Raw genomic sequence first — 12,677 nt, 5'->3', positions numbered from 1 at the left:
ATTCATGAAGTTATTACAATCTCTAAGTCTTCTATTACAAAATTCAACTCCATAATCTCATGAAAACAAGAGTGCTTCATGTCACACTTATTGCCATTGTCAAAACTTAACTACTCCATTTTAGCTTTCTTCCCCTATGGACAATTACTAGCATAATGTCCTGCTTCCTTGCAATGAAAACAAATGAGTTCTGACAAGTCTCGGAGCTTCTTGGTGTTTGCTATTACTCCTTGGTTTTCCTGCTTCCTTCTTGGGCACATATCGTTGTAGTGGCCCAACTCCTTACACTTGAAACATCTGATATGACTCAGGTCTTTATGTGCAGTGATTTGGCTCTCGCTGTTGTATTTTCTCTTCTTTCCTGACTCCTTCATTTTGGCCAGTTCTTCTATTTCAAGTGGATCAAACTCTACTTTTTCCGTCGGGAAGTTTCCCAGATATTCATGGCTTTCCTTCATGCAATCCGTTGAGAAATGTCCTTCTTCTCCACATGAGTAACAGGCATTGGAGAAAAATTGGGTTAGGCCTTATCCATCAGGGTCTTCAATATTTTCGTTCATCACAGGTTCTTCTAGAATCTTCTTCTTGAGTGTTTCCTTCATTGCTTCTTTATGTTGATGTACAACTTGTTGCACCTAAAGGTAGCACTGGGCTGGGTAGTGGGTGTTCCTTCACAAAGGAAACAAGTCACCTAACTACTTGGGCAATCCTTAGCTGGGTGATTTTAAATGGATGAATTTGAATTCAAAAGAAAATGGGAAAGTCATTTTATTCCCTCTCATTCAAAAGTTTTAAAAAAGTTTCAAATTCCACTCAAGTTTCAATAACTCAAACAAACAAACAATGAATCTAATAATTATATTAACATTCCAAAATTTATAATTTTTGGATGTTACATAACTATCACGCAATACATGAGCGCGAGCCATGGATATAGCACTATAAGTGGAATAGAGTGTGGTGGTGGTTGTGAGACAAAAAGGAGGAGATGGTCACATTGACTCGGCGTATCAATAGGCTATGGAGATGCCCATTAATACATATCAATGTGAATGAGTAGGGATTGCCATACAAGTGATGCACTAGAGCTATAAGTATGTGAAAGCTCAAAAGGAAAGCTAGTGGGTGTGCATCCAACTTGCTTCCTCATGAAGACCTAGGGCAATTTTGAGGAAGCCCATCATTGGAATATACAAGCCAAGTTATAAAACGAAAATTCCCACTAGCATATGGTAGTGACAAAGCAAGAAGCTCTCAATCATGAAGAAGATGGTGCTAACATGAAGCACAAGTGTGGAAAAAGATAGTAGCATTGTCCCTTCTCTCTTTTTTTATTTGGGCTCTTAGGCCTCTTTTTTCTTTTCTCTCTTTTTTTGTTTTTGGGCTCTTTGGCCTTTTTTATTTCCTCACATGGGACAATGCTCTAATAATGATGATCATCACACTTTTTAGTTACTCAAAGCTCAAAGATCACAATGATGATGACTCCTAGGAAATGCCTTCGGCAGTGTACCGGGATGTGCAACGATCTAGTATGATCATGCAATGGCAATATGAGAGTGACGGCACAAGTCATGAGACGGAACGGTGGGAGTTGCATGGCAATGTATCTCGGAATGGCTATGAAAATGCCATAGTAGGTAGGTATGGTGGCTATTTTGAGGAAGGAATTTGGTGGGTTTTTGCACCGGCGAGAATTGCGCGGCACTAGAGAGGCTAGCAATGGTGGAAGGTGAAAGTGCATCTCTACCATGGACTCAACATTAGTCATAAAGAACTCACATACTTATTGTGAAAGTTTTTATTAGTAATCAAAACAAAGTGTTAAACGCATACTCCGAGGGGAAGGGTTGGTAGGTGTAAACTATCGCGCGATCCCGACCTCAACACAAAGGATGACAATCAATAGATCAATTATGCTCCGACTTCCTAACATAACGGTTCGCCATACGTGCATGCTACGGGAATCACTAACTCCAACACAAGTATCTCTAGATTCACAACACCCTACTAACATAACTTTTAATATTACCGAATCCACGTCTCAAAACTAATTGAGAGGAATCAAAACTTCTCTTTCTACTCAATGCACATGAAGATGGAAGTTTTTGCATCCTCTTTGGGTACTAGCACATGGGACTACTTTCATAGCATAAGCCAACTACCAAATCACGCACCGTCGTGCTCTAAAGATATAAGTGAAGCACAAGAGCATAAGTATCTAGCTCAAGAGATATAAGTGGAGCACTAGAGCAAAAGTATCTAGCACAAAAGATATAAGTAAAGCACAAGAGCAAAAGTATCTAGCTCAAAAGATATAAGTGAAGCACTATGAGCATTCTAGCAAAATCACGATGAGTGCATGTATCTCTCTCAAAACGGTGTGCAGCAAGGATGATTGTGACACAAAAAAAATAATAAACTCCTAAGATACAAGACGCTCCAATAAAAACACATATCATGTGGTGAATAAAAATATAGCTCCAAGTAATGTTACCAATGGATTGAAGACGAAAGAGGGGATGCCTTCCCGGGGCATCCCCAAGCTTAGGCTTTTTGGTGTCCTTGAATTTGGCTTGGCGGGCCTTGGGCATCCCCAAGCTTGAGCTCTTTCCACTCCTTATCTCTTTTTCCATGAGAACATCACCCAAAACTAGAAAACTTCACAACACAAAACTTAAACAGAAACTTGTAATAACATTAGTACAAGAAAACAAACTACCACTTCTTTTGGTACTGTAGCAAACTTGAATTCCATCTATATTGATGATGGGATATTGTATTCTCACTTTCCCATGGCTAGTACCCCCCCCCCCCGATACTAACCATAGTTTCATCAAAACAAGCAACCAACTCAACAAAAACATAATCTGTCAAAAACAGACCAGTCTGCAGCAATATGTATACTTCATATACTTGTGGTACCTCAAAAAATCTGAAAAATTACTACGGTCTGGGAAAACGCATATCAATCAGCAGAAAAAAGAATCAACTCAAAAGATCTTTCTTAATAAAAATTAAAAATCATCTCGTGAGCGAAAAGTTTCTGTCTTTTTCCAGCAGGATCAAACAACCATTACCAAGACCAATCATAAAGGTTTTGCTTCGCTCAAACACAAAAAGAAACACACACAAAAACACAATCACAAAAGAATTATGAAAGTGTGGACGCAACAAAACAGAAAGAAAAAGATAAATTCATTGGGTTGCCTCCCAACAAGCGCTATTGTTTAACGCCCTTAGCTAGGCATAGTAGCGATAGAATCACGTATCGTCGTCTTTGGTGCTCAAACCATAAGTAGCCCTCATCGTGGATTCATAAGGTAATCTTATTTTCTTTCTAGGAAAGTGTTACATGCCCTTCCTTAAAGGAAATTGAAATCTAATATTCCCTTCCTTCATATCGGTGATAGCACCGATAGTCCTTAGGAAAGGTCTACCAAGAATAATAGGGCATGTAGGATTGCAATCAATGTCAAGCACAATGAAATCCACGGGTACATAGTTACTATTTGCAATAATAAGAACATCATTGATCCTTCCCATGGGTTTCTTGATAGTAGAATTAGCAAGATGCAAATTAAGAGAACACTCTTCAATCTCATTAAAACCCAGAATATCACATAAAGACTTTGGAATCGCAGAAACACTAGCACCCAAATCACACAAAGCATTGCACTCATAGTTTTTGATTTTGATTTTGATGGTAGGTTCCCACTCATCATGAAGCTTTCTAGGGATAGAGACTTCCAATTCAAGTTTCTCTTCAAGAGCTTTTATCATAGCTTCGACGATATGATCGGTAAAGGCTTTGTTTTGGCTATAAGTGTGTGGAGAGTTGAACATGGATTGCATCAAAGAAATGCATTCAATCAAGGAGCAACTATCATAATTGAATTCCTTGAAATCCACGGTAGTAATTTCATTACTACTCAAAGTTTTAACGTCTTCTACTCCACTTTTAATGCTTTTAGCATCAAGATAGATGGACTCCGAATCATTGGGGCACTTTTCAACCAAAGTGGATTCATATCCAGCCCCATAATCATTAGGTTTGACACAAGAAAACAAAGATTCAATGGGAGTCACACGAAGCACTTTAAGATCTTCGTGATTCTCATTACGAGAACACGCCTTTTTAAGCCATTCATGCTAGCACGAATTTGGGTGGTTCTTTCTTGGATCTTAATCATGGAAACACGCATAGCTTTCAAAGTTTCGTCCATGTTGATTTTGGGAAGAGAACATCTAACTTTCAAAGCATCAACATCACAAGAAATCATATCAACGCTCTTAGCCAAATCGTCAATATTGGGTAGTTTTTCCTCTATGGACGCATTGAAAATCTTTTGAGAGTTGATGAACTCTTTGATATTACTCTCTAGATCAGAGGGTAATCTATTGTGATTTCCATGGGTATTGTTGTAGGAGTTGCCAAAGTTATTAGAGGAGTTACTAGGAAAAGGCCTAGGAACATAGTTTCATCTAAAAGCGTTGTTGTTGCCAAAGTTATTCCTACCAACAAAATTAACGTCCAAGCTAGCGTTGCTACTATCAATCAAATAAGACAAAGGCAAATCATTAGGATCCAAAGGATCACTTCTACTAGCAACCAAATTCATTAACTCGTCCATCTTAGCACTCAACGAGTTAATTTCCTCTATAGTGTGTACCTTCTTACTAGTAGGTGACCTTTCAGTGTGCCACTGAGAGTAGTTCGTCATGATGTTCTCTAAGAGCTTTGTGGCTTCTCCTAACGTGATTTCCATGAATGTTCCACCTGAGGCGGAGTCCAAGACATTTCTAGAAGCGAAATTCAAGCCAGCGTAAAACATTTGAATAATCATCCAAAGACTCAAGCCATGAGCGGGACAATTTATAATCATTAATTTCATTCTCTCCCAAGCTTGTGCAACATGTTCATGATCAAGTTGCTTGAAATTCATGATATCATTACGGAGAGAGATGATCTTAGCCGGCAGAAAATACTTGGATATATAAGCATATTTGCACTTATCCCAAGAATCGATACTATTTTTGGGCAAAGAAGAAAACCAAGTTTTTGCGCGATCTCGCAACGAGAAAGGAAAAAAGCTTCAATTTAATCATGTCATTATCCACATCTCTTTTATTTTGCATATCGCAAAGCTCAATGAAGGTATTGAGATGGGATGCGGCATCTTCACTAGGAAGGCCAGAGAATTGCTCTTTCATAACAAGATTCAGTAAAGCGGCATTGATTTCGTATGACTCCGCACTAGTGGCGGGAGCAATCGGAGTACTAATAAAATCATTATTATTAGTATTCGAGAAGTCACAAAGCTTGGTGTTTTTGTTCATGGTAACTTCAGCAAGCAAGCAAGCACACGAGCAGACAAAAAGCGGGCGAGAAAAAGGGCAAACGAAAAGGCGAACAAAAAAGGCAAATTGGTGAAGTGGGGGAGAGGAAAACGAGAGGCAACTGGCAAACAAAGTAAATGCAAGAGATGAGTTTGCGACACTTACTTGGATGAGTTCTTGACTTGATCTTCCTCCCCGGCAACGGTGCTAGAAATCCTTATGCTACTTCTCAAACAACAGCGCCAGAATTTGACACGTTGACAGAGATTGGGCTTGCGTTGGTTTTTCCCTTGAAGAGGAAAGGGTGATACAGCATAGGAGCAGTAAGTATTTCCCTCAGTTTGAGAACCAAGGTGTCGATCCAAAAGGAGGGTCTCTTCAAGTCCAGAGTACCTGCGCAAACACAAACAAGCTTGCACCCAACGCTTCAAAGGGGTTGTCAATCCCTTCAAGATTGTTTGCAAAGTGAGATCTGAAGGCAGAAAGTGCAACGAAGTAAAAAGTGTAAGCCTGAAAATATGGTGTGGAGTAGACCTTGGGGGCCATAGTGTTCACTAGAGGCTTCTCTCAAAATAGCAAGTATTACGGTGGGTGAACAAATTACTGTCGAGCAATTGATAGAACCGCGCAAAGTCATGATGATATCTAAGGCAATGATATAGCATATAGGCATCACGTCCGAGACAAGTAGACCGATACTTTCTGCATATACTACTATTACTCCACACATCGACCGCTATCCAGCATGCATCTAGTGTATTGAGTTCATGACGAACAGAGTAACGCTTTAAGCAAGATGACATGATGTAGAGGGATAATCTCAAACCAATGATGAAAACCCCATCTTTTTACCCTTGATGGCAACAACACGATACGTGCCTTGCTACCCCTTCTGTCACTGGATGAGGTCACCGCACGGTATGAACCCAAAATCAAGCACTTCTCCCATGGCAAGAATCATAGATCTAGTTGGCCAAACAAAACCCACAACTCGAAGAGAATTACAAGGATATGAAATCATGCATAAGAGAGATCAGAAGAAAATCAAATAAGATTCATAGATAATCTGATCATAAATCCACAATTCATCGGATCTCGACAAACACACCGCAAAAGAAGATTACATCGGATAGATCTCCATGAAGATCATGGAGAACTTTGTATTGAAGATCCAAGAGAGAGAAGAAGCCATCTAGTTACTAGCTATGGACCCGTAGGTCTATGATGGACTACTCACGCATCATCGGAGAGGTCATTGTGTTGATGGAGAAGCCTTCCGTGTCCGAATCCCCCTCCGGCAGGGCACGAGGACATGCCCCATATGGGATCTTGCAGAGACAGAAGCTTGCGGCGGCGGAAAAGTGATTACGATGCTCCCCTGATTTTTTGGGGAATATTTGGGAATTTATAGGCACAAGATCTAGGTCAGGGGACCTCCAGGGGGCCCACAAGCCTGCATGGCGCCCCCCTGGCCGCGGGGTGGGGGCTTGTGGGGCCCGTGGGGCCCGTGGGGCTCTTCTGGCTTGGCCCCCAAGCTCTCCAATCTTCTTCCGTTCCAGAAAAAATCTTTTCAGGGATTTTGTTCCATTTGGACTCCGTTCCAAAATCTCCTCTGAAAGGGGTCAAAAACATGGAAAAAACAAGAACTGGCACTTGGCACTAAGTTAATAAGTTAGTCCCAGAAAATAAATAAAAGGCATGCAAAACATCCAAAGTTTGACAAGATAATAGCATGAAACCATCAAAAATTATAGATACGTTGGAGACGTATCAGTGCCCTGGTGTCTTGTGGTCACCTCGTGGCCCATCTTCGCGTGAAACCAACACCAAAAATTCCTATAAATATAGAAAACAGCAGAAATAACCCTGGACAAGAATTTATGATGCCGCAAGGCCGTTGTATCAACAAATAACCAATCTGGAGAGAAAACAGTATCCTACCAAAGAGGGTAGATCATCTCCAGTGGCCATCATCATCATCATCCCGACGGAGGCCATGACGAGGAGGACGTAGTCCACCCTCGGGGCTGGAGGTTTGTACCAGTAGCTATGTGTTCAATATCTCTCTCTCTTTCTCTCTCTCTCTCTCTCGCTTGTGTTCTTGAGATGGCACGATCTTGATGTATCACGGGTTTGTCAATATAGTCGGATCATATGGTGTTTTCCCCTCTCTATCTTGTTGTGGTGAATCAAGCTTTCCCTTTGAGATTTCTTATCGGATTGAGTACTTGTATGGATTTGAGAACACTTGATGTATTTCTTGTTATGAATACTCGTGGTGACAATGGGGTATCATATTGATTCACTTGGTGTGTGTTTTGGTACTCAACTTGCGGATTCCCGAGGTGACATTGGGGTAATCTATGCATACGGGTTGATACACGCTCTTGCCAACTTTATCCGGTAGAAATCTTGGGGTACTCTTTGAGGTTCTTTGTGTTGGATTGAGTATTATGAATTTGAAATTGTTTGATGCGTATCGTATAATTAACTCATGGATACTTGTGGTGACATTGGAGTATCTAGGTGACACTAGAGTTGGTTGATGTGTATCATATCGTGTTATTTTAGTATGAACTCTTGAATAGATCGATCGAAATGGATAACTTTGTATTATCTTAGTACAGACTCTTGCATAGATTGATCGAAAAGGATAGATTTAAGGTGGTTTCATACCCTACAAACAATTTCTTCTTACGTTCTCCGCTATATAAGAACTTTGGAGTGATTCTTCATTGCACGTTGAGGGATGGTTATGTGATCCAATTATATTAGCATTGCTGAGAGATTGCACTACCGAAAGTACAGATCGTCGGCCTTGTTTTCAAGCATTGCAATATCGCATGTGCTCACTTTTGTTACTTGCTACCTTGCTGTTTTTATTGTTACTATTACAAAAATCAATATATGATATCATTGCTACACTTGTATCACCATCTCTTCGCCGAACTAGTGTACATATACAATTTTCCATTGTACTGGGTGTGTTGGGGACACAAGAGAATTGTTGTATTTGATTGCAGGGTTGTTTGAGAGAGACCATCTTCAACCTACACCTCCCACGGAATGATAAACCTTAGGTCATCCACTTGAGGGAAAATTGTTACTCTCCTACAAAACTCTACGCTTGGAGGCCCAACATAGTCTGCAAGAATAAAGTTGCATAATAGACATCAAGCTCTCTTCTGGCGCCGTTGTCGAGGAGGTTAGGTAAGCGGCACTCACATCCCGTCAACGAAGCTCTTTTGTGGAACCGTTGTCGTGGAGGTGAGTGCTTGAAGGTATATCTTTAGATCTTGCAATTGAATATTTTAGTTTCTTGTTTTTCACTAGTTTGGTTTTATAAACAGAAAATTAAAAAAATGCAATTGAGGTGGTCTCATATTGTTCATCTTTATCATGTCTTTCATGAAAATGATGGAAAGGAAAATTGTGCTCAATTGGTAGAGCAAGAAATTACGGAAATGCTTAATATGAATTCCTTGAATGATGAGCATGATAGAAATATTGTTAGTATGAATTCTCTGAATATTTATGATGCTAATGATATGCAAAGCCCCAAGCTTGGGATGCTATGTTTGATGAAGATGATATTTTTAGTCCCCCAAGTTATGATGAGCAAATTTATTATGATGAAATCATGCCTCCTATTTATGATAATTATATTGATGAAAGTGGGTTTGTAAGAGTGTCAACTCTAGGTACTAATGATCCCACTATTTTGGAGGGTGTTGAATTTTTTTATAATGATAAAAGTGGATTTGGAGAGGTCATGACTCTGTTTAGGGATGATTCCACAATTTTGGAAGAGGTTTCAATTGACTATTATGAGAACAGAGTTGCTATCTGATGGGGTTATAGTCCCACGGTAGGGTCATAGGACTGCCCTATAGGTCCTACCCAAGGACTACCCTTCATAGAGGACAAGGCCCTTAGACAGTTCCGACTGAACTAAGGACTCCCCCATCATCCAGTCGGTGACGAGCACTTGGAGCGTATTTAACGTACCGACTGGATTCCACTCTGTACATCGTAACCTCCCAGGAGGGCAACGGTCATACGTTTTCATACACCATTATTAACATTTAAGGTTTACATTACCTATAACGTAAGCATTTATTCATCGCTATTCCACCCCTGTCCATCGGGCCATTATGAAGGGCAGCGCACTCTATATAAGTCGCCCTTCCCCACTGGTGCAGGGGTTAGCATTTACTGTAATCCTATATTCCACTCGACACAAAGCTCCCAAGAGCACTGAGACGTAGGGCTTTTACCTCCACCGTAGAGGGGCCTGAACTCATACATCCTCGTCGTAGCTAAGGCTCTGCCCATACTTTCGTACCCTACACATCTACTGTCAGACTTATACCCACGACAGTTGGCGCCCACCGTGGGGCTTGCGTCTAAGCGACTTCCGGCGAGTTTGCGACTTCATCTTTTCATCATGTCGTCCGGCGAAGATTTGTGCATGGGTCATGAGATCAACTTCGGCGCACTCTCCTTCATCGTCGATGATTCGGCATGGCTTCGGGATGCGCCCCTCGATGTCGAGGCGCTCCCCAGTCGCGGGGCTACGCACTTCCGTGCCGGTTCCCGCGGCGTCCTTCTTCTCCAGCAATCGGCCCCGGTGTCGATCTTCGCCCCTCTCACGCACCGCAACAAGCGGTCCCGCCGTTCGCGGCTCCAGCGTTGGGTACGACACGCCCAGGCGCGACAGAACGCGTCCTCTCAAGTGGCGGTCCTCAAGTCGGTTGTGGTCGCACCGCCATCCCAGTGCTTGGACTCAGTTCCGACTGAGTTACCTTCCGAGTACTTGGGTCGCGGGCCTGCAGCCGAAGTTCTCATGGCCGATTCCCATGACAGTCCCCTCCGAACTGGTCGGAACAAGCATGAGGTCGGCGAATCATCCGCCGCTCGTCGTCAACACCACCGTTCTACGAGTCGACGCACTCGCCAGAGCAACGTCGAGGTGTTCCGCACACCCGTCCTCAACCTGGCTGCCGCTGCCAAGATAGTCGATTCCCTCCAACCGACTGATTCAGAGGCTGGTAGAGGGATCGAGCAGATCCGTGCCCTGTTGCATACGGCGCAGCAGCAGAATTCGGCGGTCTCCCAGTCGCACAACAGGATCCACAACAGTTCTGTTCACGCGAACACGCATCAGTCGGTTTTCAGCCCCGACTCTCATCAGCGATGCAGAGGGGGCAGCCGTTCCACGAATCCCGAAGATCGTCGCCGTTCACGCACCCCTCCGCGGGGTGGGCCTTACGGGCCCCGGCATCACGATGATCGGCGTTCAGTCGGTGACGCGTATGATCCAAGGCCCGACGCAAGAGGGTACATCGCCCAGAAGAAGGAGAACAGAAGTCGAGCCCACCGTGATGGTCATGATAGAGACCGTCCGAGTGGAGGCAGGACCGTCGTTTCTGGTCCCGAGTGCTTCACTCGGGCCATCCGCTCAGCTGACATCCCTCCCAACTTCCGATTGGCGACGGGAATCAGCAAGTTCAAAGGAGAGTCCAAGCCAGAAACTTGGTTGGATGACTACCGAGTGGCAGTCCAGATTGGTGGCGGAGATGACCAGGTCGCCATGAAACATCTCCCCCTGATGCTCGGCGCGAGCTTGGCTGATCCAGTTAGATCCGTCAAGCATCTACAGCTGGGCAGATCTGTCCCGAGTCTTCATCAAGACCTTCGAGGGTACGTGCAAGCGCCCTGCTGGTCTCGTGGAGCTCCAACACTGTGTCCAGAAGCAGAACGAGCCCCTGCGCGATTTCATCCAGCGCTGGACGACCCTCTACCACACGGTGGAGAACGTCACAGAGCACCAAGCAGTCTGCGCCTTCAAGGCAGGCGTGCGGTACAGAGATCTGTACCTGAAGTTCGGTCGGACAGGCGACATCTCCATGAGCAAGATGATGGAGATAGCCGCACGCTATGCAAATGGCGAAGAAGAGGACCGCATACGTAGCGGCAAGCATAAGGCAGTTGCCGACGGAGATGGGAACAGCAATCGGAAGCAGAAGCAGAAAGCTCCATCCACTCCGCAGGCAGAGGCAGCAGCCGTTACGAATGCCAAGTTCAAGGGAAAGGGGAAAGCTCAGTATACCCCCAAGAAGAAACAATTCGGAAACTCCGTCCTGGATCAGCCGTGTCCAATACACACGAAGATGGACGAAGAGGGCAATCCCATATTCCCGAAGCATCCCACTCGGCAATGTCGCCTCCTGATCCAAGGGTTCGGCGAGGGGCAGCTGAGTGAAAAGGACAACGAGCAGGATGATGAGGACAAGGAGGATCCGTTCCCCCAAGTCCATGCAATATTGATGATTTTTGCTGACGTGGAAAGCAAGAGTCGACTGAAGCTGGTGAACAGGGAGGTGAACATGGCAACTCCAACCAACCCCATGTTCCTCAAATGGTCTCAGACTGCGATCACCTTTGATCAGTCGGACCATCCAGCACATGTGCCCACCCCAGGGAGGCAAGCTCTGGTCGTCGACCCGGTGGTGGAAGGAGTCCGACTGCGCAAAGTACTCATGGACGACGGCAGTGGCTTGAACATCATGTACGCCGACACTCTCAAGGGGATGGGCATTCCGATGTCCAAACTTAGCGAGAGCAGCATGCAGTTCCACGGAGTCGTCCCAGGACGAAAGGCCAAGTCACTCGGCCAGATCGCGTTGGACGTCGTTTTCGGCTCCGACAAGAACTTCTGCAAGGAAAAGCTGACATTCGAGGTGGTGGACTTCCAGAGTGCATACCATGCGATTCTGCGCCGTCCGGCGTATGCGCGTTTCATGGCCCATCCATGTTACGTGTACTTGAAGCTGAAGATGCCGGGTCCCAAAGGTGTGATCACGGTCACAGGCAATCGGCAGCGGGCCGAGGAGTGTCTGCAGCAGGGGTCGAGGATTGCCGATCAGCAGATGGCTATCCTCGAGCTGGATGAGTACAAGAAGACAGCCGACCCCGCTGACTTGATGCGTTCGAAGAAGCCAGCTTCGGAGTCCGCATTCCAGTCGGCGGGAGACACGAAGAAAGTCAGCATCCACCCAACGGACGACGCCGCTGCCCCGACGAACATCTCCACCACCCTTGATCGAAAATAGGAAGCCGAGCTTATCCAATTCCTCCGTGAGAACTGGGACATTTTCGCATGGAAGCCCGCTGACATGCCAGGTGTACCCAGGGAGTTGGCTGAGCACCGACTGCATGTGGATCCTGCTTCTCGGCCCGTCTGAGAACGCCTGCGTTGGTCCGCCGCGCACAAAAGGAAGGCAATCGGAGAGGAGGTGGCTAAACTTTTGGCGGCCAACTTCATTCGCGAGGTA

This window comes from Hordeum vulgare, chromosome 7H (assembly GCF_904849725.1).
Source record: "Hordeum vulgare subsp. vulgare chromosome 7H, MorexV3_pseudomolecules_assembly, whole genome shotgun sequence".
NCBI lineage: Eukaryota > Viridiplantae > Streptophyta > Magnoliopsida > Poales > Poaceae > Hordeum > Hordeum vulgare.
Note: the sequence above shows the minus strand (reverse complement) of the source record.